General features: G+C 39.8%; 1 protein-coding gene and 1 long non-coding RNA gene across 11 annotated transcripts in view; both read right to left on the reverse strand.

Annotated features, from left to right (window-relative positions):
* The window catches only part of PANK1 (pantothenate kinase 1), a 119,572-nt gene that overhangs the window by 80,894 nt on the left and 12,803 nt on the right, over nucleotides 1-25,875 (reverse strand). The gene's annotated exons all lie outside the window — the stretch shown is intronic.
* LOC141407708 (uncharacterized) lies at nucleotides 4,096-14,542 on the reverse strand. Its single transcript, XR_012417925.1, has 2 exons — nucleotides 13,648-14,542; nucleotides 4,096-5,155 (listed from the first exon to the last, which is right to left on the reverse strand). It is a non-coding gene; the product is annotated as an uncharacterized lncRNA (long non-coding RNA).

The raw sequence follows: 25,875 nt of genomic DNA on the forward strand, positions 1-25,875 counted from the left end.
TTGTATAAGAAACAGACAAACTTTCCTGTGTTTAAACCACTCTTAGATGGGATTTATTTTATTTGCAGGCAAGGCTGTTCATAACTGACACAGCTAAAATACAAAATATGAAAAGAAGCTATCGAGGTGAAGAGCAAGCTAGATGACATCACAGTCAAAAGGGATAGGAAGGAACTGGAAACGTGCAGAAGGCCCATGTGATTGGAGCATCATGAGGAAGATGAGTGGGGTGAGATCAGGTTAAGGGTAGGCAGAGGCTTGAAGGCTTGGGACACTGTGGTCCATGGTAGGCAGTCTGGATTTCATCCAAAGCATTACAAGAAACTGCTGACAGTTATGAAAGCAGACAGATGACAGAAATTGATTTATGTTTAGAAAAATAACTCAGGCTGCTCCATAGAGAATGGACTGGGGCAGGGGCTAAAGGGAACGCATAGAGAGACCAGAGAGGAGGCAGCTATTCAGAGGAGAAATGATGGGAGATGGACAGAAGTGAACAGTTTTGAAATCTATTTTGGAAGTAAAATTAACAAATTATTAAATGAATGTGGAAAATTAAGAAAACGGAGAAGTCAAGGATGATTGCTTGTTTTCAGGTTTTAGCAGCAAAATAGAAAAGGTAACCATCAAATGTCAACTGGATATCCCAGTGACTAGGTCAATTAGACAATTAATTATGTGAAACTGGAGATAATGAGAGGCCTGAACAATCAGTATACATTTGGAAGCCATCAGCATAATATTGTATTGAGGATAGTGATAAGGAATATAAAGTCATTTGTGAGACACTCAGTAAACATTAGCTATCATTTTTATTTTTTTTATAGAGACAGGATCTCACTCTGTTGCTCACACTGGGGTGCAGTGGTGCCACTGCAGCCTCGAACTCCTGGACCCAAGTGATCCTCCTGCCTCAGCATGTCAAGTAGCTGGGACTACAGGCACTCTCATTATTTTAAAATGCTAAGTAAGTAAGGCTCATTTAACCCTAATTACAAACTTACAATGTTAGATGTTGTTATCCTCATTTTAAAGATGAGGAAATTCAGGTACCCCGAGTTCACTAAGCTGCCTGGAATCATGCAACTAATTCAGGTGGTAGAGCTGGGATTTGAACCCAAATTAAGCTACTATTAGAGCCAGAGCTCTCATCACCATCCCAGACAGGCTGGTAGTTTGGGGTATCCGGCAAACATCCTGAATGGCTAGAGCACCCTCTGGCAGTTGGAGAAACACCAGTTTTCATAGATCACTTGTGGTCCTTTGGGTTGAAGCAGCTGAAGAAGACTGCCAGGATAAGCCTTCAGCTGCCATCCTTGCTGCGGCTCTGGAGAGGTCATACACGTGACTGGATCAAAGTCAGTGCCACTGGTGAGCAACTGCTTTGTAACATAGTAACAAATTCTGTAGCTAGGATAGGAGTAGAACTTATTTTATTTTTTAGTGGCATTAAACAACATTTATTATACTCCCTACTTTATGGGTCTGGAATTCAAACAGGGCTCAGAAGGAATAGCTTATGTTTGTTCCATGATGACTGGGATGACTGAGATGACTCAAAAGGATATAAATGGTTGGAATCATTTAACTGGGACCACGTATCTGCTATGGTTTGATTGTGCCCCCCAAAATTCACGTTAGAATCCTAACCCCCAAAATGGTATGAGGATATGGAGCATTTGGGAGGTGATTAGGTCGTAAGGGTGGAGCCCTTGTGAATGGGATTAGTGTCCTTATAAAAGAAACCCCAGAGAGATCCTCCTCCTTCCACCATGTGAGGACACAGGGAGAAGTCACCAATCTGCAGCTTAGAAAGAAGAGGACTCCCATCAAAACCCGATTATGCTGGCAACCTGATCTTCGACTTTCAACTTCCAGGACTGTGAGTTTGTAAGCCACCCAGTCTATGGTATTTTGTTATAGTGCTCCGAACGAACTAAGGCAAATACTGAGGCCTTAATTCTGGCTATCAGTTGGGTTTCACGGTTTTCTCCACATCATAGCTACTGAAGCTGAAATGTACAAGGTGGCTTCATCATTTCCATGCCTGGCATCTAGGTTGAAATGACTGGGCAGCTTAGGCTAGCTGGTCATCATTCTCTCCACATGGTATCTCTGCTCAGGTAGCTTGGGCTTCCTAGTAGCATAGCAATTTCAGGATAGCCAGACTTACATGGTGGCCAGCTTCAACAATGTACAGTCATACTGCATAGATTAATCTATTTTATGGCATAAAAAATGTTATTGTGAAAACTGGTGCTGCAGTTTAACCACTAAATCAATATTTGAACATTTTGAAGCAGCAGCAACATAGAAGGGCTTTCCATTCTTTCATCCTAAAATTAGATTAAAAGCTGTATTGTGAAGCTAGGCCAACTGCTGGCCAGGGCTAGTTCACAGCAGTCTGCACCTTCCTGCACTGGTTCTGCAGCTGTCTTCAGAGTTCTTGATCCAACTTGCCCGATCATATCATGTCAGCCTGGGATGGGTGATGGCCTTGAAACTTTCACTTCTTTGGCATGTACTATATTATGTTAAGTAAAGTTCTCATTGGACATATGAAGATCCAGAAAAATGTCCTCATCTTGTAAATACATCTTAAAGCTCTACTCCTGGGAATTTATCTTAAGCCAAATTCAAAAAAGTCAAAAGAAGAAAGGTGGGGTGATTGGGAGGAGACAGACAGAGTACAAGTAGCTTATGTATTAGGCAATAAGATAATGGATTATACGTTCAAGTTTTTTTATGTAGTGTAGTTACTATGAACATGAACTCCAGAGTTAGAATCACACTACATGAGTTCACATGCTGGTGGTGCCACTCACTTCCTAGCTGTGCGATGATTTGGGGCAAGTTACCTAAGCTGTGCCTCAGTTTTCTCATCTTTAAAATAGTGATGATAATAGTATCTACATTATGGGATTGTTTAGAAGACTAAGTGAGATAATATGTGAAAAGCAACGTGAACAGTGGCTGGAAAACAGTGCTGAATTACTAGTAGTTATTAAGTTATTGAAATAACATTTACTGGAACCTACTATGTGCCAGATGCTGAAGTGCTGGAAATACCAAGTTGAACAGACCATAATTTCTACTCTGGTGAGAAAGATAAGCATGAAGCATGCATGGGAAGTACAGAACAAAATGGAGACATGTACAAAGACATCTAGGAGTGTGGATGTGGGAGCACCTCCTTTTTTCTGTGGAGGAGAGGAGATGCTTCCCATAGGAGGTGATGTTTATACCCAATGTTAAAGGGTGAGTAGGAGCTTGCCAAGTAAATAGCAGAAGGAGGAGTGGGAGAGTTATTCTGGGCAGATAATACACTACACTGTGTGCTTTTCAGGGAACACAGGAAATATGTACTGGAGAGGGAATGGGGAGGACAGTGATGAGGCTCAAAGTATAGGCAAGAGCCCATATCCCAAGGGCTGTGTGAACTATTAGAAGCGGTTTGGCCTCCAATGGGTAGTTGGTTGGGAGTCATTGAAGAAACATGTTTTAGGCCTGGCTGCTACATGATGTGTAGCTGCTGCATGCTGTTTGACAGATTGATAGAAGCCCACCAAAAAGCAAGGGCACCAGTAAAGAAACATTTGCAGTGATCTAGGTGAGAGAGTATGCTCTGAACTAAATCAGTGGCAGGAGAAACTTAGGCATAACTCAGGTTTCTGGCTTGGGTGCCTGAGCAGATGGAGGAAAGTGGTAAGTTAGAGGGAATGTCATATGATCTCTAAAATGATTATTAAAAAGGCTTCATAACACTGTGGGAAAATGTTCATGATCTAATGTTAACTGACAAAAGCACCCTAATCATGTTTATACCATTATGACTACAAACCAAACAAATATATTCAAAAATGAGCTGAGGAGGGGACAAAAAATAATCAAAATAGTTTGATTCTTAGGATATTAAGATTGTAGATAAAAATCTTCATGACTATCTCATAACTTTGAAGAGAAAATTAGTATAGCAAAATTATGAAATATTGTATTTGAAATTTTGCCTTTGTTTTAGATTTTAATTCTTTAACTTTTTAAATTAACACCTTAATGGAGATATAACACATATAACATACAATTCACGCATTTAAATGGCATTAATTCAATGGTTTTATTATATTCAGAGTTTTGCAACCATCACCACAATCAATTTTAGAACATTTTCATTACCCCCAAAAGAAATTCCACATCCATTAGCAGTCATTCATCATTATTCCCTAGCCCCCAATATGAGGCAAACACTACTTTCTGTCTCTATAGATTTGCCTCTTCTAGACCTTTCATAAAAACGGAGTCATACAATGTGTGGTCTTTTGTGACTGGCTTCTTTTACTTAACATAATGTTTTCAAGGTTCATCCATGTTGTAGCAGACATTGGTACTTCATTCCTTTCATGGCCGAATTATATTCCACTGCATGGATATACATTTTATTTATCCATTTATCAGTTGATGGCTATTTGGGTTGTTTCCACTTGGGGGCTATCACACATAATGCTACTAAGAATATTTACGCACAAGTTTTTGGGAAGGTATGTTTTAATCACTCTTGGGTATATATTGACTTTTAAAGTATAAAAATGCAAAGGGGCATGAGGAAATTTGGGGGGCCATTGATATATTCTATATTATGATTGTGGTAGTAGTTATATATCTGTATACATTTGTCAAAACTGAGCTGTACACTTACATTAATACATTAATTGTATCTCAGTAAAACTGACTCTGAAAATAAATGATGGAATGGTAGGGAGACAGATTTAAAGGCATGTTAATATGTATAATGTTTCAGCACTAGTATTTAATCCTTTTCCATATACCAATTATTTTCACATACATTATTACCTCCTAGAAACAACCAACCACCCAAACACTATGATCATTCCAATAACCCAGTGAGATAAGTAAGAAGGTATTATTATGTCCATTTTGGATATAAGGAAAATAAATGTGGTATGAGTGGTTTGCCCAATATCATAGAGCTGCCAAGTAGCAGAGGCAGAATTTCTCCCACCTTGCACCTCTATAGCTTTCAAATGCTTAATCAAATTTGCTTACTAAGGTTAAGGGACAAAGGAGCTACTTCTGTATAGATTTTATATTTGGATAGCAGAATAAAGAAGTTTCCCCCACATGCTGGGTCTTCCATGACCTAGAATAAAAATGAAAAAAAAGTGGTAACTTAAATCTCCAAACTAGAACAGGACCTCTAAAATGCAATAAAAATGTTAAATACCCCACTTTTGATTGTAATGCTCTTTTAAGTTGCTCTAATACTTGAGCTTTGATATTACTTAATAGAATGTCTTACTGTCTTCACCAGTTTCTGCTGGTCTTAAGCTGAATGTGTGCACAGACCCTTTGCCTGTCCTCAGTGTACCCTGCTCTGTAAGGAAGGAGAGCTGACTCCGGCAGGCTGTGTTTCTCAGGGTCCACTGCCAGCTGTCTTCCAGTTGGCGTTAGCCAGTGAGAGTCACTGGTGAGAGAATAGCAAAGTTTTTCTCTCCTTCCCTCACTGCTTTGGACAGCGTCACCAACAGCTGCTGCCCCTCTTCTGGAGTCTCTAGCACCTACAGGACATGTCTGCTCTGACTCTGCCTTCCTAACTCCTGGGCTCTGATTATACCACCTTTACCCCTTGCCTTGCCAGACCAATAGCTTCCTGCTGTTGCTAATGTCTGGGTTGCTGTCATCTAATTAGCTTGTCTGCTTCTTCCTACATCACATTCCCTGTCCCCTGAATACCCAGGGTGGTTTCTGTTCTCCTGGCTGAACCTTGAATGATAGACCATTTATAATGCTGACTCAGGATGTTTTTTTTTTTTTTTTTTTGAGATGGAGTCTTGCTCTGTCACCCAGGCTGGAGTGCAGTGGCCGGATCTCAGCTTACTGCAAGCTCCGCCTCCCGGGTTTACGCCATTCTCCTGCCTCAGCCTCCCGAGTAGCTGGGACTACAGGCGCCCGCCACTGCGCCCGGCTAGTTTTTTGTATTTTTAGTAGAGACGGGGTTTCACCGTGTTAGCCAGGATGGTCTCGATCTCCTGACCTCGTGATCCGCCCACCTCGGCCTCCCAAAGTGCTGGGATTACATTGAGCCACCGCGCCCGGCCGACTCAGGATGTTTATTAGTCTGTTCTCACACTACTATAAAGAAATACTTGAGACGGGGTAATTTATAAAGAAAAGAGGTTTAACTGATTCATGGTTTCACAGGCTATACAGGAAGCACAGTGGCATCAGCTTCCGGGGAAGCCTCAGGGAACTTAGTCATGGCAGAAGGTGAAGGGAGAGGCAGCACTTCACATGGCCAGAAAAGGAGGAAGAGAGAGAGAAGGGGAAGGTGCTACATGCTTTCAAACAGCCAGATATTGTGAGAACTCACTATCACAACAGCAACACCAAGGTGATGGTGCTAAACCATTCACGACAGATCCACCTCCATGATCCAATCACCTCCCACCAGGCCCCCACCTCCAACATTGGGGATTACAATTCCATATGAGATTTGGGTGGAGCCACAGATCCAAATATCAGGATTAAACCTAGGACCATACCTGAAAATAGTTTTAAGGCTTTAACCACTTCACTTGGCATCCCTTTCTGGTCTAACCCTTAGGCACATTTAGATATGACATCCATTATTCTAATATGAGTGGGTATATTTGTGTCAGAAATGCAACTGTTAGAAAATGAAAATGTATTTTTCAAATAGGCTGATCTGCAATCATCTAATAGCTGAAATAAGACATTTGTAGGTCTGGAATCTTAAATAAGTATTTAGCTGGCCATTTTCTCTTGTATAATTTTTCATATTAAATTAGTATAGTAAGAGATTTATTAGTTGCTCACAAACTGTTCAGTGTGGTCAGCTGAGGGTTTCTGCACCATGCAGTTATTTAGGGACCTTACGTGTTGACATCTAGCTAGCAGATGAGGAGCAAAAGAGAGCATAGAGGATTGTGTGGGATGTGTTTGGGAGCAGGTCTGGAAGTATTATACATCAACCTTTCGTACATCTAATTGGCCAGAACTCAATCACATGGTCCCTAATTGTAGGAGAGGCTGAGAAATGTAGTTCTAGTGCTTAGGAGGAAATGATTTTGGAGAACATATGACCAGTCTCTACCACAGCCTGCCCTTTTGGTCAATAAATTTTTATTTTATTCTTCATCTCATAAATAGAGTACACTCCCCCACCAAACTCGCCTGGAGGTTATTCCCAGTCATTGTGTTCAGCTAAAAGCCCTGGGACTCATGTCCATCTGGTATAGATGTGGTTCTTTCTGGTTGAGCAATTTATAAACTAAAAAGAAGAGCTTTCTATCTCCTGCTCCTTTCCCATCGCCAAATATACAATAGTAAGCAGAGACAAAAGAACTGCAGTGTCTCATTTGGAAAGGGGAAAGATCAAAGACACAAAGCCGTCACTTGTCTAGAGCAGGCTGGTAGGCACTGTGAAGTTTCACTAACCAAGAAGCATTAGGAAATTTACGTGGACTGTTTCTGTTCTATGGCAGAAATTATTTTGCCCATTTTTTTCTGTGATCCCTGGCTCCACTCTTTGGGAATTCTCTTCATTGCCATTATCCTCTGTGGTGATATCTGAAGTGGGTGATAGGGAGTAAGCTATCTCTGGGCTACGTAGATTTTGGAGTCAGCTTCCTTCTCATGGAAAGCTGAGAGCCCAAGGGTGGTTGTTGTTTTATGCCTTGACTATTCTTTGTCCCAGACTTACGTTTTCTTTGGAAATAAAATTTCCTCAGAAACTTAACAGGCTTCTCATTGACTTCTTTCTAGACAGATCCTGTGCCACAAACAACATCCCAAATACTTTCCTGACATAGCTTTTCATCTTCTTTATGTCTTTTTTCCCATGCCTCTCCCAAGAGACAGCCTACCTATTGGCAGCCACCTTGATTCCGTTAGGACCGAGTGGGAAGGCCACAACTTTAATGTGATCTTTGCCATAGGCAGTGACCTCGCAGGCCTTGGTTTCTCAGAGTTTGCCCAATCTCATTTCCTTCTATTTGGGATCTAGAAGTAGGAATCTACTTTAAGACTCCAAATTTATGTAACTTTCTTATTTTCTTTCATTTCTCTTTGTACATGCCTATACTCGCCAGCCAGTAGTAGCCAATACACACTAACAGTTTGGTTCTTTCCAACTGCTTCTCTTGGAGCTGACAGATTAGTAAACATATGGCCTTTCTATTAAGTTACTATAAGCGAGAATTTTTGCCAAATGTTTTACTGCTGCATAGCATGGATTGCCGCCTTTTCTGCCTCTGGCATTAGTTTCCTTTCTTCCCACAACTGGTATGCTAAGCCAGTGGCATCTATTTTAGGTTTTTGTTTTAGGAGCAACCTACTTCAAGGTCCCATTTGTGGTTTTAGTCATAATAGTAGTGCTAGTTGTATAAAAACAATCTCCAGATCTCAGTGGCTTAACACAGTACACACATAAAGTTCAGTTCCCACTCTACTGTCCAATGTAGGAGGGTGGGGTGGAGAGAGGGAACTCTGCTCCCTTCAGTCAAGCAGGGCCTAAGCTAACAGAGGCCCCACCATCTTTAGTGTATGACTCCCAAGGTTCACCAACATGCAGCCAGCAGCTAGGAGAGGACAGAGAACATGATCACACAGCATGTTTCAGGAGCCAGGCCTGTGAGTAGCATATCACTTCTGTATACTTGCTAGAGTCTATCACATGGCACTACTAACATCATGGGAGAATGGGAAATTTAATTGTATGTCCAAGAAGAAAACGAAATAGGTTTGATGAAAACATAGCATTTTCTCTGCCACAGACACTATTAATTGGCTTGCTCAATTTCCATTTCACCTTTCTAGTATTCATTTCTATACTTCCAAGGCTGGGAAGCTAAAAGTTATTATTTCTTAGGCTCCTTGCTGCTAGAGTTCTGGGGGCTAAGTTGGGTCTGCTAATTTGGTTCTGCCAGTTACCCAAATGAAATCTGGAGGGAGGAAATGAGGCAAAGGCCATCTTACCCTCTGGCTGCTTTCTACTGGTAAATGCATTATAAAAAGCAGAGATTTTTTTCTGCAGCACAACCCCCAGTGTCAATTTTTCAGCTTTCTGGGTACCAAGATTTAGTGGCAATTGCAGTGGCTTTGTGATTTCCAATATGTAGCTCACAGATACAATGGAGTGTTCTTGAATTCAGTTGTCTTGGCCTCCCATGTAGGGATTCCCCATGTGGTCAATTAGGTAAGGGCTTCTGGAAGCTCCACTGAGAGCCTAGTCTTTCAGTCCTTCTAATAAAATATATATTTTTTATTTCCTACTTCTATTTATTTATTTTTATTTCTGTGTTTATAATGATGCAATTAACATCCATAATTAGCATCCATGCACCCATCTTGAACTCAATAACCAAAACATGGCCAATAACTTATATGTCCTGTCTATGTGCTCTTCCTTCAGCCCATCTTCCTACCCCACCTCAAAGATAAGCACTATACTGAGTTCCCTTCCTTTTATTCTACAGTTTTATCTCATATGTATGTAATCCTAAACAAAATATTGTTTACATTTTGTTTCTGTACTTTACAAAGATGGCCATCTTCTGGGATTTGTCTTTTTCACTCACTATTATTCAGATCCATTCTTGTGTCCATGGTGTTGCATATAGCTGAAATTCATTCATTTTCACTACAGTATAATATTCCATTACACAAACCACAATTCTTACCCCAATATACAGTTAATCAGCATTTATCCGAGTGTTGTGTTATCAACAATGCTTCTGTGAACATTATTGGAAATAGGTTCTACAATGTATGTGTAAAAGTGACTTTCTGAATACAGGAGTGCAGTGCAGCTGCAGTATCCCAAGATATGTGCAAGTTCAATATTATAAACTCATGTCACCAGGTGCGGTGGCTCACGCCTGTAATCCCAGCACTTTGGGAGGCCAAGGAGGGTGGATCAAGAGGTCAGGAGTTCAAGACCAGCCTGACTAACGTGGTGAAACCCTGTCTCTACTAAAAATACAAAAATTAGCTGGGCATGGTGGTGCACGCCTGTAATCCCAGCTACTCAGGAGGCTGAGGCAGGAGAATCTCTTGAACCCAGGGGGCATAGGTTTGCAGTGAGCCGAGATTGCGCCACTGCACTCCAGCCTGGGAGACAGAGTGAGACTCTGTCTCCAAAAAAAAAAAAGATCATGTGAAATGATTTCTAATTTTCTAAAATGAATTTTACAATCTCACTCTGCAAAAACTCCACTGCTAGGTATCTCAGTTGCTGTCCCCTACCTGCTCTGGGGTCAGCTTTCATTTGCTAACTTAGGAGCATTGCTAGAGACCTTTCCAACCTTCTTGAGATAAGAAATTCTTCACACAGTGTGTTGTGTCTGGAATCTAGTTGTTGTGGAGTGGCAGTGCCCACACATTGCTCCTAGTTACTCAAAATATCGAAAGCAGAACTCCCCCAACCTTAATAAGTGGAATTGTATGCAAATAATTCAATGTATTAAGTCAATGTAATAATTCAATGTATTAATATTTGCAGTGGTCTCTACTTCCTGATCCCTGACTGACACAAATGGCAAGAACTCTTAAGCTTGGTGCAGATGACATGCCTTACCTTAGTCACTTAAAAAGTGGCTGCTTTGGGCAAGTACCTTAACTGCCCTGAGTCTCAGTTTCCTGATTTCTTTTTTTTAAATCTTTTCTTTTTTCTCTTTTTTTTTTTTTGAGACAGAGTCTCACTCTGTCACCAGGCTAAAGTGCAGTGGTGTGATCTTGGCTTACTGCAACCTCCACCTCCCAGGTTCAAGAGATTCTCCTGCTTCAGCCTCCCAAGTAGCTGGGATTACAGGCATGTGCCACCACACCTGGCTAATTTTTGTACTTTTAGTGGAAAAGGGGTTTCGCCATGTTGGTCAGGCTGGTCTGGAACTCCTGGCCTCAAGTAATCCACCCACCTTGGCCTCCCAAAGTGCTAGGATTACAGGCATGCGCCACCACACCCAACTAATTTTTGTATTTTTAGTAGAGAAGGGGTTTCACCATGTTGGTCAGGCTGGTATGGAACTCCTGGCCTCAAGTGATCCACCCACCTCGGCCTCCCAAAGTGCTGGGACTACAGGCATGGGGCATTGCACCTAGCCAGTTTCCTGATTTGTAAGTTGAAAAAAAAAAACACGAGTACCTTCCCTTCCTGTGAGGTGTATATGGAAATAAACAAATCATTGTACAGGATAGAATCTCTGTGAACAATGAAAATATATACTGCGTGCCTTCTGTCTACAACACACTATATTAAGTATTTAATGATGTTATTTCCTTTAATGCTCACAGTAGTCTTACGAGGTAAGTTCTACTGTTATCCTCATTTTACAAATGAGAAAATTAAGAGCTTAAAATGGCTAAGGTACTTGTATAGGTCACATGGCTAGTAAGTGGCAGAGCCAAAACTGAAACTCAAGGCCGTCTCATGCATGGATTTGCTGTATTATTCAGTTCCCAGCCAATTTCACATCTGCAACCTCATGGGACACCCTGAGTCAGCACCACCCAGTTATAACACTGTGAGAAAATCGATTTTTATTGTCATTTTAAACCACTGTTTTTTATTTTTATTTATTTATAAATTATTATTTTTTTAGAGACAGGGTCTCACTCTCTCACACAGGCTGGCAGGCAGTGGTGTCTTCATAGCTCATTGCAGCCCCCTATCTCCTGGGCTCAAGTGATCCTCCCCCCGCAGTCCCACAAGTACCTGGGACCACAAGTGTGTCCCACCACACCTGGCTAATATTTTATTTTTTTGTAGAGACAGGGTCTTGCTATGTTGCCAGGCTGGTGAAACCACTAAGTTTCTAGGTAATTTGTTCTACAGCAATAGGTATTAATAAAGTGCACAAGGAATTTATACCACTTAAACATTGTGCTGGTAAAAAAAATTTCCTTGGCCTGAATTCAGGTTGCCAGTTTATAGTATCTATAGAGAGAATGCCACCCAAAATATGCCATTGTGGTACAGGGATTCATTCTGAGATAGTATCTATAGAGAGAATGCCACCCAAAATATGCCATTGTGGTACAGGGATTCATTCTGAGCTGCAGGCAGTTAAGAAAAAGCAGACAAGGAAAACTCTCTGCCCTCACCTTCTCTACCAAGTAGGGCAGGATATACTTAATCACCAAACTCTAGACTCTTACCAGCCCAGAATGGCACCAGAGAAATCTATATTACAAACCTTGCTACAACAACATTTCTCTTCCATTAGTTTTTCCATATATTCACCTTCGTACAATTTGTTCCCCTACGAACTGCAAGCCCCTTTCCTTTGTCTTGTCACTTCTCTATAGGTTTGTTCTTCTGTGAAGATGCTAGATGAGCACCAAGTTCTAACCACCCCTTTGAGTTACGCATCACTGATGAGTGTTAATAAATAAATGTGTAAATAAATTTCTGTTTTTCTCTTGTTAATCTGTCTTTTGTCAGTCTAATTTGCAGGGCCCCAGCCAATGAACCTAAAATTGTAGAGGAAAAAAAGGTTTTTTTCTTACCTAAACTTGCTTTGAGTTGATTTTTTTTTTTTTTTTGAGACGGAAGTCTTGCTCTGTCACCCAGGCTGGAGTGCAGTGGCACGATCTCGGCTCACTGCAAGCTCCGCCTCCAAGAGGAAAACTGATTCAATAAACTGAATTATTTTTCCAGATTCAGTTAGACTTGTGTTCACATATGTTTCTACCACTTACTGGTTATGGGACCTTGGAAAATTTACTTAATAATTTCCTCACTTGTAAAAGGGGAATAACAATAAAAGTACTCAGGAAAATTTGTGAGATACTTTGAAAAGAGAGCAAAAAAAGATTACTGGATGTCCTATCTAGCTTATACTTCTGGATTTTCTCTGCATTTCATTGTCTTTCAGGTACTTTATGACTCTATAAATTGCAAAAAAACAGAGTAATACAAATAATTCTTATTCAAAGGAATGCAAATTGTGGGGGCCCGACCCTGTAATCCCAGCCACTCAGGAGGCGTAGGTGGGTGGATTCCTTAAATCCAGGTGTTAGAGACCAGCCTGGGCAACAGGGAGAGACCTTATCTCTAAAACAAAACAAAATTTAAAAACCCACAAAGAACTAGTGGTATGCCATTGATGATTGTCCTGTGGCTGTCTATCAGTTTTGTACCTATAAAGTAAATTCATTTTAGCATTCTTGATGGGTTACTTTGTCTGCTCTTTGGATCCTCATTTTAATATCTTACTGATTTAGTCATTGACATAAAATCATAGACACATGCTTATTTTATATTTGTGTGTGAATCATGATTCCTCTTACAAAACTTATCCTTCAACATATTTCAGAGTGTTATTATGATTAAATTAATCAATGCATGTAAATCAATTAATACAGTGCCTGGTACATAGTGTACAATAATGTTAGCTAACTTATAAGAAAGGAAAAAGGTAATGAAGAAGTGATAATGTTAGGTCCCAAGTTAGGTAAGACAAAGGTCCATTAGTCTACCTATCCTACTCATTTCTGTTTTCCCAAAACAGATATTCAGAGATAACAGTTTTGTAAATCAACAAAACAGCAATCACAATTCTAACAACACAGCTATTACACAAGAACAAGATCTCAGAAAAATCAGCTAACCTCTTGGATCCCAATGAGAATAATAATGTTCACTTCAGTAGTTGCTGTGGAGGCTTGCTGAAGTAAGGTATGTGAAATGGGAGTCTGCGAATGAGCTGGAAACAGATTTAGGAAGCAAACATCTGAGTGTCTGTTCAAATTCTATGCCTTCTGGCAGGTAGCTGAAATGCCTTAGTGGGCCAGGTATAAGAAACAGGCAGCTCTAGCCATCTATTTTTATTTTAGGTAAACATCAAATACTTGATAGAGATACAATATTTTTCTATTACAAGAAAAACAATAGAACAAACATGATGATAGATGGAAACAAATATTCTAGCTTAGAGTCAGAGAAGGAGCGTAGAATGGGATGGTGTACTGGGAGGGAGCAGCTCCGGTTATTTGTTGCCACCTAAGAATTCAGCTCCAGAGTTTTAAAAGAGCAGCAAGAAACCTTAATTATTAGTGATATTTATATGAGCTCAAGCAAGTTAGTAAACATACATGGTAACCAATCCACATTTATCATCCCTTTGTTTGTGACCTCTCTGTTAGGCCATTTTCTTGTGTGTGTTCTTTGGGTGGCAACTACTTGTTGCTGACACTCATCACGAGTTGCTTATCACTGAAGCCTTTTTTTACTGGCATGAATAGAAGATGAATGCCAGAGAACTGCGTGGTCATTTTGTTAATCAGGCTGGAGTTGTTAGTATTTAATAAAGAGAACATGTAAGAAATATTTGTAGTTCTGAGTCAAAGATATTGGATACTTTGTTTTGTCCATCACAGGTTGCTTTGCCATCACAATCTGTAGATGTGGGGAGAAAGGGTTCTAAATATGTTCATCCTTTTAGGAAACTTTGAAATATAGTAAAAAAATAAATAACTTTGAGGTAATATAAACATGGATTTGAACCCCAGCTCTGCGGTTTAAGCAGTAACTGACCAGGGATAATCAATGTCCCTGATCCTCAGTTTCCTCACTTATAAAAAGAGAATTAACAGCTGCTCAAGGAATCAGCCTGCTTTTATCTTCCTGCTCTGCTGTCTTCAATGTGGAACTTTCAGCTCTTTGATAAGAAGGTGGCTGTTGCATCTACAAGCATTGCTTCTGAGTTCTAGGCAGGAAGAAGGGAGAAGAGTGAAGGTTAAATGACTAGGTCAGGTGAGCATGCTTTCCTTATCAAAATTCAGTAGCTTTCTTAAAGTCACACCTAGTGGACTTCTGCTTATCAGCCATACTAGCCATCATTGGTTGCAAGGGAACTTGGGAAATTAGGATTTTTTTTTTTTTAGCTGGGTACATTTCCATTCACCTGGATGGCAGAGTTTTAATACTATCAGTGAGAGTTTGGCTACTGGGTAGAAAACAAAACAAAGAAAAACAACCAGCAGTATCTGTCACAGGGCTCAATAATCCAAAATATTATTTATATGGTGACTTTCATCTCAGCTAGTCTCTCTTCCTTGTCATATTATTCAAAATGCTGGGCATATAATGTGTGTGTGTGTGCGCACATGCATGCACATTCAATCTAGTTTCTTTGCCCATTTAGCTGGTGCATCAGAAGTATATTCTTCCTAGGTAATCTTCATAAAAAGTTAAAAATTAAAAAAAAAGAGAAAGGGTATTTTTTATGTAAGTATGCTAAGAAAGTAACTTTGGGTTTTCTTTATGCTGAAGGTTGCTACAATAACAACAATCATTTTCATGTCATAAGAACTAAAATTTACTGATAATTTACTATTTGCCAGACATTGTACAAAATATTTTATATTCACTATGTTCACCATGAAAACTCCATAATGTAGACTCATAATCCCTACCCTACTAATAGGGAACTGATGCTCAGAGAAGATAATGTACTTAAGATTATATAGCAACTGTACAGTGGAGCCAATATTTGAATTTGGATCTGTCTGATAGCAAAACTCCTGCTCCTGGTCACCATATTATACCATCAGCTTGCAAGATGTTTAACACCTACTTCTGAGGACTCTTTCCACACTTTATTCTAAATTTCAAATCTTGGTCTCACCATGTGACCAATACCACAATAATAATTGTTGTAGATAAGAATCATCAATCATTTCTAAAACTAGTGGGGAAAGTATGATGAGAAACAGAATATATGCATATTTTCAAAGTATTTCCACACATGATACTAGAGATACTACAAAGAGAATAAGAGTAACTTTATAGTGGAGAAGTCAGGCACACATCACCATAACCAAGTAATCAAACTTAACATCACTAGTAATGAGACATACCAACATCATGTGATTCTGGAAATGATGCACTGAGAAGAGCACGGCATCACTTAACGTGGTATCCTTATTGAAAATGTGTAACTTGAATTTAATCTTGAGGACACCACACACCCACCTTACGCGGCATTCTACAAAACAACTAGTTAGTTCTCTCTTCAAGGGTCAGTGTCATGAAAGGCAAAGAAAAAATGAGGAATGTCTTAGATTGAAAGAGACTAAGAAAATGTGACCGCTAAGTGCAATATATAATCCTGGATTGGATCTAGGACCATAAAAAGAACACTAGTGTGACAATTAGTAAAATATGAGTAATGCCTGTATATTAGTTAATAGTATGATATCAAAGTTAATTTCCTGGTTTTTATAATTGTACTATTATTATGTAGGGTGAAAAATATATGAGAACTGTTATATGCTTTCTTTGCTGATGGGTTTTTTTGCATCATTTTTGTAAGTCTGAAGTTATTTCAAAATAAAAAGTTAAAAAAACTTATCTCCTAGTTGACTTGTTTACTTATTAAAATTATGTCTGAACTAAAAGTAAATGGACTCTAAGTATATCTCCAGCAGCTTTCTCATCTGCTCTGCATTTTGTGTTCTGTCTCTCTCTAATAGGGTGCCATCTTCAGTGGTGGCAGATCTGACAGAGAGCTATTTATACCCTAGATAGCTTTTGTATGTTCATTATGAAAATTTTCTGGCAAATGAAAGAAAAATGTTTTGCTCTAACAAAATTAATATATTATGACAGTTTGCCATCATGTGAAAGTAGTGTCTTGGGAAGAAGCTTTAAAAAAATTTACATAAAAGAACTGTATGGGCTAGCAGTGGCCCTGCATTCTATCCCTTCCAAAGCCACCACCAAGGTACAACCTCTACTCTTCTAGATTAGATCTAGTCACATACTATCTCCTGGCAAGAAGAGATAATCCCTTTCCTTATCCCTCCTTCAGCAACAGAATGGAAACCTTTTCTCAGGATTTAAAAATACCTGAGGAGTGACATCCCCAGGTTGGTTGTTGAAAGACAACATTGACCAGCCAATATGTAAAGAGGAAATGTAGCAGGAGCTATTGTTAGACCTCAGAGGTGTAATACAGATGATTCTAAAACTTTCCCCCAAGTGTCCTGAACAGCAAGGGAGAATTGTATCAGGTAGGATGCTTTCGGCTGCAAGTAACAGAAAACTCAGCTCAAACTAGCTTAAACAATGAAGTTTACTAACAGACCATCCCGAGCTCAGAAGGGTTCCAGGCCCAATGCTATAAGGGCTCCATTCCATTTCTTTGATATTCTCTTGGGTGTATCAGGTTTGTCTCCAGATTAAGGCCCTAACTGTTAAGCAAGGGCTTTCAGCAGCAAATAGGTACACGTTTCTTTGTTCATATACTACAGAAAAAAAACAAAACCTTTTACCCAACCATACTACAGAAACCTTTCCCTTCAGTCTGACTGGGCCAACTTAAGTCACATGCCCACTCCTCTACCAATAACACTCCCCAGGGGAAAGTCATATATGAAATAAATGAAGTCTGAGTTTCAAAACCATTCACTGGTAAGGTGGTGGGATTACCACGAGTGGTTAAGAGTAAGCAAGATACATTGCTAAAGCTGGCGATGAGGTTAAATTCCTTTGAGTCATGGGCCTTGTGAAGGAAAAGTGGACACCTAAAGAAAACCAGGGCTCTGTCAGGGGAAGGAATGGGAGCAATGGAAGCTGAGGAAGTGAATTCCCGCCCTTGTCAATCTAGAGTGTTGGTCCAACAGAACCTTCTACCAGCAGAATATTTCTGTGATATCTCTCTTTTTAAAAAAGGGTTATACTACTGTGGAAATCAGTATGTCAGTTCCTCAAAAAATTAAAAATAGAACCACTATATGATTGAATAATTCCATCTCTGAATATACATCCAAAAGAATTAAAAGCAGAATTTCAATTTCCACACTCATGTTCATAACAGCATTATTCATGACAGTGAAGAGGTGAAAGCAGCCCAACTCTACATCAACAGGTGAATAGATAGCAAAATGTGGAAGACACTCACAATAGAGTATTATAAAATGGAAGGAAATCTTGTCATGTGTTACAACATGGATGAAGACATTAAGCTAAGTGAATTAAGCCAGAATTAAGCTAAGTGAATTAAGAAGACCAACATTGTGAGTCCATTTATATGAAGTACACTCATAGAAACAGAAAGCAGAATGGTTATTACCGGCGGCCAGCCAGGGAAGTGGCTGATAGGTGGAGAAGTGGAAGTGGAGAGTTACTGTTTCATGGGTATGGTTCAGTTTGCAAGATGAAAAAGTTCTGGAGATCTGTTCTACAACGATGTGTATATGTTTAACACTACTGAACTATACACTTAAAATTGGTTAATGTGGTAAATTTTATGTTGTGTCTTCTTAATCAGAATAAAATTTTATAATATGGAAAAAGAAGTTATAAAAGCCGCTTTATAAATCAATTCTTAAACATAAAACATGTTTCTGATAAAAAAGAAAATGATACAGAAAAGGAATAAAACTCATTTCAAATAATGCAAAAAGAGAAAAAATAAGGAAAACAATGCCAAAGTACTGAACAAGAAAGAGTTTCTTGTTTTATTATCTAAAATACAATCAAAGGATAGACATACTTAAAATAGAGCAGGAGTACAGATACACAGTTCTAGAAATCCTTCAGTGAAAGCAAGGCAAGGTTTTGTTTTCTTATGTAATCATACAGACTCTGCTTTCTTTTGTACACCTACAAAAGATGTAAAATTAAGTATCACAAAAGACCCTACACAGTTCTATTCATACAGGTTGCATCTATAATTCACAAATATATACACAAAATAGTTTTCAACCACATTGAATGTTTAAAATTATTTTCCTGGTTTATCATAAAAATTCATACACATTTCTAATTATATGTCATAATATATCAGAATTGGGTCTATTTTAGATGAATCTCTGCTTCCAATTTTGTGAACAATTTTTGAGTCTAAGAAGATACTTATCCTTTGGTATCCAGAAACTCCTGAGACTTAGCCACATACACCAAGGCTAATTTGAGAGGCAAAGCACAGGAATGAATTTTCTGGAAGACAATTCTTTCTGTGTACAATAATAGGGAATTAGTTAAGTAAATAATGCAGCCACATGAACGATTATTAGCCATTAAAAAGGATTATGAAGAGTCTATTTATTAAATGGGGGAAATACTTATAATAAGAAGTAATAAAGGAAGAAACAGAATACTACATAAATACTGTTTGAACATGACTATAAAAGAAACAGGCCAGGTGCCATGGCTCATGCCTGTAATCCCGTACTTTGGGAGGGCAAGGTGGGTGGATCACCTAAGGTCAGGAGTTCCAGACCAGCCTGACCAACATGGTGAAACCCTGTCTCTACTGAAAATACAAAAATTAGCCAGGCATGGTGGTGTGCGCCTGTAATTTCAGCTACTGGGGAGGCTGAGGCATGAGAATCACTTGAACCTGGGAGGCAGAGGTTGCAGTGAGTCGAGATCATGCCACTGCATTCCAGCCTGGGCAACAGAGGGAGACTCCGTCTTAAAAAAGAAAAAAAAAAAAAGAAAAAGAAAAAAAGGAAACAGACAATATTAACAGTGGTCAATATTTGAAAATATATATAAGAAGGGCCAGCGTGGTGGCTGACACCTGTAATCCCAGCACTTTGGGAGGCTGAGGCGGGTGGATCATGAGGTCAGGAGATCGAGATCATCCTGGCTAACACGGTGAAACCCCGTCTCTACTAAAAATACAAAAAATTAGTAATACTAGCTACTTTGGAGGCTGAGGCAGGAGAATAACTTGAACCCAGGAGATGGAGGTTGCAGTGAGCTGAGATTGCACCACTGCACTCCAGCCTGGGCGACAGAGTGAGACTCTGTCTCAAAAAAAAAAAAAGAAAAAATATATAGCAAAAGACTCCAAAAGAAATAGATTTAATAGATCAAAATATTAACAGTGGTAGTCTTTGGGTGGTGTATCTTTGGAGAGTTATTCTTTCTACCCTTGCTTTTGCTTTTGTCATACCCCATAACACATCTAAAAGGTTTACTGAGAGAAAAAAATGGACTAGGGTCAACAAAATACTGTTGGTCCAAAGGTCTCACTTACGAAAACCTCAACTTTATTACTTCTCTTTTGGCTGTTCAGAGGATCCACACCACCTCTTCCATCCTGCATTTTTAAATTTTTAACATGTTTTTATTAGCTGAGGTCAATATAAAAATACTATTGTAAACAAAAATAAAGACAGATATAAAATTAAGTGGCTCTGTTTTCTCAGAGCCTTTTGCTATTTAAAATTTTGTTTCTGAGTATAACAAATCCATATTATACTGCAAAAGTTAATTTAGAACAAAATGAGCTTCTTGGTTGTTTGAAACAGTATTAAAATAAGTCTTCTACCTGAAAATATGAAAATTATTGTTCAAAGGGATATACAGTAGACACTTAAACAACATGAGTTTGAATTGTTTGGGTCCACTTATACGTGGATTTTATTCCATCTCTGCTGCCCCTGAGACAGCAAGACCAACCTCTCCTCCTCTTCTTCCTCTTCAGCACACTTAATGTAAAGATGACGAAGACCTTTATGATCCAGTTCCACTTAATAAACAGTAAATCTATTTTCTCTTCCTTGTGATTTTCTTAATATTTTATTTTCTCTAGCTTTATTGTAAGAATACAGTATATATTTTGTACGTTTGTATACATACAACCTTACAAAATATGTGTTAATCGACTGTTTATGTTATTAGTAAGGCAGTCAACAGCAGGCTATTAGTAGTTAAATTTTGGAGGAGTCAAAAGTTACGTGTGGATTTTCCACTGTGCAGGGGGTTGGCGCCCCTAACCTCTGTGCAAGTATTAATATTACAGTTTGAGAAGGTGCCTAAACTTCTTCCATTTAAATGGTCTTTAATAGCGCTGTCATTCTGTTTCTGACAAGCACATCTTTACATAACCATAAACTATGTGGAAATTCCAAGATCAGAATAATTTAGATTCTGTCCTTGGGAAACACTGCATTTATCTGGTGTAAGATGACTGAATGTCCTGCTGTAGATGAGACAGCTCTGGGTTTGAATTGCAAACCCTAAGACTCAAGTGTGTGTATCTTGCCCAACTGTGGTCTCAATCAGAGTGGTCACAGGGCAGCTGTCAGCTAGAATCTGCAGCTGCTGCTTTTCCCTGCCCAGGAGCACCTGCCCAGCAACAACTGGAGCTCAACCTTCACATGAGTTTTCTATTTAGGTGGTGTGCATAACTGAAAGAGTGATTTTTAATTTTAGTTCTGCCTCTTATTACTGTGGGGGCATTGGATTAATTTTTGTGGCAGGAAAGTGTATTGAGATAATTAAATCTTCATATTCTCCATCCTATGCTCACTATCTTTTTTCTAAGCGGAAGACCCTTGGCATTTTCTTTCCCCAAGGTGTTTTGCACAAGGAAAGCAGAAGTTATCATGGAGCAGCTTTTATCATGTAATCGTTCAAACTCTTCTAGATTCTGCTATGTGTTTCCAGAAAAGAAGAAACAGACACGTTGAGAGCAACAAGAAGGATGAGACAAATACTCCCTATCACTAAAAAGGGGGTTTGTGAGGATGAGAGGATTCCTGTGATCTTGAATACCCTTGGTATAGTGGCCAGAGGAGAAAGCTCAGACAGGAGAGCTATGTGTTGAGGTACAGCTTGAGATACTGTGTTCTAAAGACTGGGATCCTAACCTCTCAAATATTTTTGGCATTGTAGATCACACAGAAGCCATGGAGCAGCACAGTCTAGAGTAAGCTTTTCTGGGCACCCTGCAGATACTCATGCAGACGGAAGACAGATGACAGGACAGGCACTCTCCATGCTTTGGCATGTTGGGCAAGATCCTAGGATCCCGAGTCATGTCTTGTGACAGAAGCCCTCAAATGGCTGAGATGTCATTTCCTGCCATTCCAATGTAATCATGCTAGTAGTTGGTTTTAATTAAAACTTAGGAAAATATCTGTACGTTTCTTACACATTTGAATTTGTACACATTCCTGCTATGCTTGTTTGAGCCTCTGTTTTTTCATCTTATCCTGTAGATCAAAACACTTGCCTCATTGTGAGGATTAAGTGAGGTGGCATGTAAGTTCCTGGGATGGTGCTTAGGCATATTTAGTAGAAGCTCAGCTGTTTATTCTTTTTTCGTTTCTTTTTTTTATTTTGAGAGTCAGAGTCTCGCTCCATCGGCCAGGCTACAGTGCAGTGGCATGATCTCGGCTCACTGCAACCTCTGCCTCCTGGGTTTAAGCGTTTCTGGTGCCCCAGCCTCCAGAGTAGCTGGGATTACAGGTGCCCGCCACCTCGCCCAGACAATTTTTGTATTTTTAGTAGAGACGGGGTCTCACTATGTTGGCTAGGTTGGTCTTGAACTCCCGACCTCAAGTGATCCACTCGCCTCGGCCTCCCAAAGTGTTGGGATTACAGGCATGAGCCACCGTGCCCAGGCTTTTCTATCATTCTCTCTGCAAGATGGGACTGGGAGGACAAACGGCAAAAGCTGGTATCAGGGCTTATAGCTGGCCTTGGGCTAGGAAAGGATGAGGGGCAACATTTTCATAGTAATAAATATCATTTTCATGATAGCTCCCACTTCTTAAGGACCTATCAGTGGTTTTTAAACTGCCCTGCAGAGTTCTAGGATTCCACGGACGGTCTCAGGAGCTGCAGTGAATAGAGGGGGGACCAGCAGTTCACGTTCAGGGCTGCCTCCTCTGCTTCAAGCAGATCAGTTTTGCTTTTACCTAATATATTGATCCTCTACATAACATTTTATTTGAAAAGTAGTGTATCTGTTAAAAATGTTTGAACATGTCTACAGAAGTATTGGATCAAATTGATAATATAAACAAATACATGTTTGTCCAGGTTTCTTCCTTTCCAAGCTTAGGAAAAGCAGATATGGGGAACAAGAGGCAGTCCCCAGTCAATATTCAGTGTGATTTTTGTAATGTTACAATAGTAGGAACAATTAGGCAGTTCCTCCCTTCATTCTTCCACTTGTGCTATGCAGCAAGCCGCAAAAGCAATATCCAGTGAATGAGAACACTTGGGTATTGCAAGCCGGGAGTACTCAGCAGGCATATATACCACCAAAAGAAAGTGGGGGTTCCCATGCCCAGAAGATGAGCTGATGACCCCCTTAGCTTGGTGGTATGTCCTACCTCTCCTCTGTAACCACAGGAAGCAGAACACAATACACAGATAAGCACTCACAGACAGAGAGACAGGCAGATTAGCAGGTAACTAAAAATGTAAACCTAAGGACACAACCAAGAATCACTACACATTTGAGGAAAACTGCAGAGGCGTTCCAGGAGAGAATGGTGGGAATGGATAGAGAGGGAGTATACAAAGAATAACAGAATAAAATCTCTTTTTTTCATTTTTTTTGAGACGGAGTCTTACTTGTCGCCCAGGCTGGAGTGCAGTGGCACGATCTCGGCTTACTGCAACCTCCACCTTTTGGGTTCAAGCCATTCTCCTGCCCCGCTCCCCAGTAGCTGGGATTACAGGCGCACACCACCATGCCCAACTAATTTTTGTATTTTTAGTAGAGACGGGGTTACACCGTGTTGGCCAGGCTGGTCTCAAGCTCCTGACCTCATGATCCGCCCGCCTCGGCCTCCCAAAGTGCTGGGATTACAGGCGGAAGCCACCACACCCAGCCTTAAAATATCTTATTATCAATCGAAGAAATAAAACTGCCAGTGAAAGGGCCCATGAGCTATTTAAAATAAATACAAACACAAACTGAAAGACTCCAGATCATACCTTGACAGTTCATGTAAAGTTTCAGAAAACTAAAGAGGAAGATCTTAATACTTCTGAAAAGAAAACAAAGCAAAACAAAACTGGATTACTTAACAAAGGAATGGAGGCTTTTAAGATAATCCAACTATATTCTCCAAGTATAAAATGAGACAATTTTTAGATATGCCATCATTTAAAGAAAACAACTAAATAGGCTCATAGGATCCTAACAACCTTAGGAGTGTAACATAGAGAAAACAGAAGTGTTATTTAAACCCAAACTGACCATAGTAACATCTGAATTCCAAAGATGGTGGTTGTGACAAAATTCACATCAATGAGGAAATCAATCTTTATTCTGATCCTCTCTTCTCAGGGCCTGGGAAATGGAGAAAGGAAAGTCTAAAATTATGAAGCCTCTGCTGGTTCCCCTGGGCTGCTGAAGGAAAGACCTGGACTACATTACCCCGCGTTTCAACATATTAATGAGTTTTTGAAGGTTAGCCTTCAGTTAGTAGAGGAGAGACAAGTCATTCTGCATGATAAATTGAGACGGATGACCTTAGGGAAGCCTGGAGGATGAGAGGTGTGGAGTGAGATGGGCTTGCATATCACGGCTGGAGCCTGAACCTGTAGAAAACAGTGGCTTGGAAGGAGGCGTTCCCTTCAGATGGGGTGGCTGACGGGCTCTTTATTTTCAAAACATCATTTAACTTTTTACTGTGAACAAACTTTAAGTTCATGAAGAAGATGCAAAAATAGTATAGTGGCTTTCCATACACCCTGCACATAGCTTCCTTAAATGTTTAACATGTTACATAATCATAGTACTATTATTAGAACCAGGAAATCCACATTGGTATAATATTACTTATTATACTGTAAGCCCTTATTTGAATTTTGTCAGTTTTTCCTTCAGTGTCCTTTTTCTGTTCCAGAATCCTACACAGAATCCCACATTGTATTTAGTTGTTATTTATTCTCAGTCTCCTGTTGACTGTAAGTTTCTTAGTCTTTCCTGCACTTTCACGACCTTGATACTTCTGAAGAGTACTGATCAATTATTTTGTTGAATGTCCCTCAGATTGTATTTTCTTTTCTTTATTTTTTAGAGACAGGGTCTTGCTCTGTCACCCAGGATGGGTGCAGTGGTGTGATTATAGCTCATTGTAATCTCGAACTGCTGGGTTCAAATGATCCTCCCACTTCAGCCTCCTGAGTAGCTGGGACTACAGGAATGCGCCATCACGCCCTGCTAATTATTTTTATTTTTAGTACAGATGAGGTCTTGCCACATTACCCAGGTTGGTCTCGACCTCAAGCGATCCTCCTGCCTCAGCCTCCCAAAGTACTGGGATTACAGGCATGCACAACCGTGCCCGACAAGTTTTCTTCTGAGTGGACTGAGGTGATGCATTTTTTACAAGAATGCCACACAAATGATACTGCGTCCTCACGTAATATGATGTGTGTATCACGTAATGTGATTCATGATTGTTGTACTACTAGTGATGTTGACCTACCACTTGATTAAGGGGGTTTTTGCTGAGTTTCTCCACTGTAATATTTTTCTCTGGATAGTTAGTAAATGTCTGGAGAAAATGCTTTGAGACTATGCAGTCTGTTTCAACTCAAACTTTCGCTCACAGATTTTAGCATCCATCTATATATCCTTTCTGCTACAATTATCATTGTGATGTCTGCCTAGTGGTCATTTTCTATTTCTCTCTATTCTTCTACCATTATTAGTTGGATTTTTTTGTGGTGGCCAGGTCTGGGCAAACCTGCCCCCCAAGTCCGAGGAAGCTGAGAGGCCAAAGAAAGATGCTAACAAATCCATTTTCTTCTTAGAAACATTTAATAAAACATCCAGTTTCTTAGAAACATTAAATGAACAGAAGCCATGTCTCTGTCTCAGATGGGCACAAGATGAGATGGTGGGTCCCCACGCCATTACCCCCAAGACCCAGGTCTTATATACCATAAAGGAGGGGTAGTTCAGAAAGGATGTGTAGGATAATTGAAGTATGATAACATCAAGGTTGTTTAGCCTAAGGTCAGGATTAAAGTGCCTGTTCTTGCAGAAAAAACAACAGATAAACTAGAAATCTTAGAGGCCTTCCCAGAGCAGGGGTTAATCAGAAGCCAACGTGGCAGAGCATCAT

This window comes from Macaca fascicularis, chromosome 9 (genome assembly GCF_037993035.2).
Source record: "Macaca fascicularis isolate 582-1 chromosome 9, T2T-MFA8v1.1".
Taxonomy (NCBI): domain Eukaryota; kingdom Metazoa; phylum Chordata; class Mammalia; order Primates; family Cercopithecidae; genus Macaca; species Macaca fascicularis.